Below are 5,000 nucleotides of genomic sequence, written 5' to 3' on the forward strand. Positions count from 1 at the left end.
GGGTCCATCTTTGCGTGGGTGCCCTGGTGTGAGAGGTGCGCAGGGCTGGCTGGCTGGCTGGCTGGCTGGCTGGCTGGCTGGCTGGCTGGCTGGCTGGCTGGCTGGCTGGCTGGCTGGCCGGCCGGCTGGCTGGCCTGCTGGCGACGGAGGCTCCCGTCAGGACATGTGTACAGCCACTACATGGGCCCTAGCCTGCCATGGCAGTCCCGAGGCAGTGTTTCCCCCTGCTTACACTGGCTCTCGGCCCCCGTGCCCCTGTTGGTGACGGTAAAGTGTATTCCGCTTACCAGGGGCACGAGGCCCAGCTCACAGCTGGCCGTGTGTGTGACCCGTCGGCACATGTGTGCAGCCACTACGGGTGCCTGCCTCCGGACTGGCAGTCCCCAGGCAGTGTTTCCCCCCTTTCATACACTGAATCTCGGCTCCTTTTCCCCCTGTTGATGAGAGCAAAGTTCATTCCGCCTACCAGGGGCCCAAAGGCCCAGCTCACTTCTAGCCATGTTTGTGCCCCGTCAGGACATGCGTACGGCCACTGCGGGTGCCTGTGCCTGTAGTGGCAGCCCTGAGGCAGTGTTTCCACCTACTCACTCTGGAGATTGGCTCTCGTGGGCCTGTAGGTGACCATCAAGTATATTCCGCCTACCAGGGGCACGAGGCCCAGCTCACGTCTGGCTGTGTGTGTGTGTGACCCGTCGGCACATGTGTGCAGCCACTACGGGTGCCTGCCTCCGGACTGGCAGTCCCCAGGCAGTGTTTCCCCCCTTTCATACACTGAATCTCGGCTCCTTTTCCCCCTGTTGATGAGAGCAAAGTTCATTCCGCCTACCAGGGGCCCAAAGGCCCAGCTCACTTCTAGCCATGTTTGTGCCCCGTCAGGACATGCGTACGGCCACTGCGGGTGCCTGTGCCTGTAGTGGCAGCCCTGAGGCAGTGTTTCCACCTACTCACTCTGGAGATTGGCTCTCGTGGGCCTGTAGGTGACCATCAAGTATATTCCGCCTACCAGGGGCACGAGGCCCAGCTCACGTCTGGCTGTGTGTGTGTGTGACCCGTCGGCACATGTGTGCAGCCACTACGGGTGCCTGCCTCCGGACTGGCAGTCCCCAGGCAGTGTTTCCCCCCTTTCATACACTGAATCTCGGCTCCTTTTCCCCCTGTTGATGAGAGCAAAGTTCATTCCGCCTACCAGGGGCCCAAAGGCCCAGCTCACATCTAGCCATGTGTGTGCCCGGTCAGGACATGCGTACGGCCACTGCGGGTGCCTGCGCTCGTAGTGGCAGTCCCGAGGCAACGTTTCCCCCTGCTCACACTGGCTCTCGGCCCCCGTGCCCCTGTTGGTGACAGCAAAGTTCATTCCGCCTACCAGGGGCCCGAGGCCCAGCTCACAGCTGGCCGTGTGTCTGACCCGTCGGTACATGTGTGCAGCCACTACGGGTGCCTGCCTCCGGACTGGCAGTCCCCAGGCAGTGTTTCCCCCCTTTCATACACTGAATCTCGGCTCCTTTTCCCCTGTTGATGAAAGCAAAGTTCATTCCGCCTACCAGGGGCTCGAGGCCCAGCTCACATCTAGCCATGTGTGTGCCCGGTCAGGACATGCGTACGGCCACTGCGGGTGCCTGCGCTCGTAGTGGCAGTCCCGAGGCAACGTTTCCCCCTGCTTACACTGGCTCTCGGCCCCCGTGCCCCTGTTGGTGACAGCAAAGTTCATTCCGCCTACCAGGGGCCCGAGGCCCAGCTCACATCTAGCCATGCGTGTGCCCCGCCAGGACACGCGTACTGCCGCTACGGGTGCCTGTGCCTGTAGTGGCAGCCCCGTAGTGGCAGTGTTTCCACCTACTCACTCCGGAGATCGGCTCTCGTGGGCCTGTAGGTGACCATCAAGTATATTCCGCCTACCAGGGGCACGAGGCCCAGCTCAAAACTAGCCATGCGTGCTTCCCGTCAGGACGTGAGTACGGCCACTGCGGGTGCCTGCACCCGCAGTGGCAGCCCCGTGGCAGTGTCTCGCCCTTCTCTCACCCGATCACGGCTCCCGTGCCCCCCTTGGTGAGGGTGTAGTATATTCCGCCTACCAGGGGCACGAGGCCCAGCTCACATCTAGCCATGCGTGTGCCCCGTCAGGACATGAGTACGGCCACTGCGGGTGCCTGTGCCTGTTGAGGCAGCCTCGAGGCAGGGTTCCCCCCTACTTACAACGGATCTCGGCTTCCGTGCCCCTGTGGGTCACGGTGAAGTATATTCCAACTACCAGGGGCACGAGGCCCAGCTCGCAACTAGCTATGTAATGGCCCCCACAGGACATGGGTACGGCCACTACGGGTGCCTATGCCTGTAGTGGGGGCCCCGAGGCAGTGTTTCCCCCTGCTTACACCGACTCTCGGCTCTCTTGCCCCTGTGGGTGACCATAAAGTACGTTCCACCTACCAGGGGCACGAGACCCAGCTCACAACTGGCCATGCTTGTGTCCCATCAGGACATGTGTACAGCCACCACTGGTGCCTGCACCAGCAGTGGCAGCCCCGAGGCAGTGTTTCCACCTACTCACTCTGGAGATCGGCTCTCGTGGGCCTGTAGGTGACCATCAAGTATATTCCGACTACCAGGGGCACGAGGCCCAGCTCACAACTAGCCATGCGTGCTTCCCGTCAGGACGTGAGTACGGCCCCCGCAGTGGCAACCCCCGAGGCAGTGTCTCGCCCTTCTCTCACCCGATCACGGCTCCCGTGCCCCCCTTGGTGAGGGTGTAGTATATTCCGCCTACCAGGGGCACGAGGCCCAGCTCACATCTAGCCATGCGTGTGCCCCTTCAGGACATGAGTACGGCCACTGCGGGTGCCTGTGCCTGTTGAGGCAGCCTCGAGGCAGGGTTCCCCCCTACTTACAACGGATCTCGGCTTCCGTGCCCCTGTGGGTCACAGTGAAGTATATTCCAACTACCAGGGGCACGAGGCCCAGCTCGCAACTAGCTATGTAATGGCCCCCACAGGACATGGGTACGGCCACTACGGGCGCCTATGCCTGTAGTGAGAGGCCCCGAGGCAGTGTTTCCCCCTGCTTACACCGACTCTCGGCTCTCTTGCCCCTGTCGGTGACCATAAAGTACATTCCACCTACCAGGGGCACGAGACCCAGCTCACAACTGGCCATGCTTGTGTCCCATCAGGACATGTGTACAGCCACTACTAGTGCCTGCACCAGCAGTGGCATCCCCGTGGCAGTGTTTCCCCCTACTTACACCGGATCTCGGCTCCCGTGCCCCTGCCGGTCACAGTGAAGTATTTTCTACCTACCAGGGGCACGAGGCCCAGCTCACATCTAGCCATGCGTGTGCCCCTTCAGGACATGAGTACGGCCACTGCGGGTGCCTGTGCCTGTTGAGGCAGCCTCGAGGCAGGGTTCCCCCCTACTTACAACGGATCTCGGCTTCCGTGCCCCTGTGGGTCACAGTGAAGTATATTCCAACTACCAGGGGCACGAGGCCCAGCTCGCAACTAGCTATGTAATGGCCCCCACAGGACATGGGTACGGCCACTGCGGGTGCCTGCACCAGCAGTGGCATCCCCGTGGCAGTGTTTCCCCCTACTTACACCGGATCTCGGCTCCCGTGCCCCTGCCGGTCACAGTGAAGTATTATCTACCTACCAGGGGCACGAGGCCCAGCTCACGTCTAGCCATGCGTGTGCCCCGTCAGGACGTGAGTACGGCCACTTCGGGCGCCTGCACCCGCAGTGGCAGCCCCGAGGCAGGGTTCCCCCCTTCTAACAACGGATCTCGGCTTCCTTGCCCCTGTGGGTCACAGTGAAGTATATTCCGACTACCAGGGGCACGAGGCCCAGCTCACAATTAGCCATGCGTGCTTCCCGTCAGGACGTGAGTACGGCCACTACGGGTGCCTGCACCCGCAGTGGCAGCCCCGAGGCAGTGTTTCGCCCTTCTCTCACCCGATCACGGTCCCGTGCCCCCTTTGGTGAGGGTATAGTATATTCCGCCTACCAGGGGCACGAGGCCCAGCTCACATCTAGCCATACGTGTGTCCCATCGGGACATGTGTACAGCCACTACTGGTGCCAGCACCAGCAGTGGCATCCCCGAGGCAGGGTTCCCCCCTACTTACACCGGATCTCGGCTCCCGTGCCCCTGCCGGTCACAGTCAAGTATTTTCTACCTACCAGGGGCACGAGGCCCAGCTCACAGCTAGGGCCCTCACATTGTCATGCAATGTGAGAGGGAGATGGCAATGAGGATGTTTTGCTTTGTCTTGTCTTGTTTTGTTTTGTTTTGTTTGGGGTGTGTGCGCAGGGGGTCGTACGGGGGGACCTGTGTCCGGAGCGAGTCCCTCCCTCCCTCCCCCTCTCTCTCTTGCTCTCCCTCTCGTGCCCCTGGTACGTGGAGGTGAGAGGGAGATGGCAATGAGGATGTTTCGCTCTGTCTTGTTGTGTTTTGTTTTGTTTGGGGTGTGTGCGCAGGGGGTCGTACGGGGGGACCTGTGTCCGGAGCGAGTCCCTCCCTCCCTGCCTCCCCCTCTCTCTCTTGCTCTCCCTCTCGTGCCCCTGGTACGTGGAGGTGAGAGGGAGATGGCAATGAGGATGTTTTGCTTTGTCTTGTTGTGTTGTGTTTTGTTTGGGGTGTGTGCGCGCAGGGGGTCGTACGGGGGGACCTGTGTCCGGAGCGAGTCCCTCCCTCCCTGCCTCCCCCTCTCTCTCCTGCTCTCCCTCTCGTGCCCCTGGTACGTGGAAGTGAGAGGGAGATGGCAATGAGGATGTTTTGCTTTGTCTTGTTGTGTTGTGTTTTGTTTGGGGTGTGTGCGCGCAGGGGGTCGTACGGGGGGGACCTGTGTCCGGAGCGAGTCCCTCCCTCCCTCCCCCCCTGCCTCCCCCTCTCTCTCCTGCTCTCCCTCTCGTGCCCCTGGTACGTGGAGGTGAGAGGGAGATGGCAATGAGGATGTTTCGCTCTGTCTTGTTGTGTTTTGTTTTGTTTGGGGTGTGTGCGCAGGGGGTCGT

The sequence above is a fragment of the Halichoeres trimaculatus genome, unplaced genomic scaffold (assembly GCF_033239565.1).
Source record: "Halichoeres trimaculatus isolate MK-OKI-2021-1 unplaced genomic scaffold, fHalTri1.1 fHalTri1_scaffold_84, whole genome shotgun sequence".
Classification (NCBI taxonomy): Eukaryota; Metazoa; Chordata; class Actinopteri; order Labriformes; family Labridae; genus Halichoeres; species Halichoeres trimaculatus.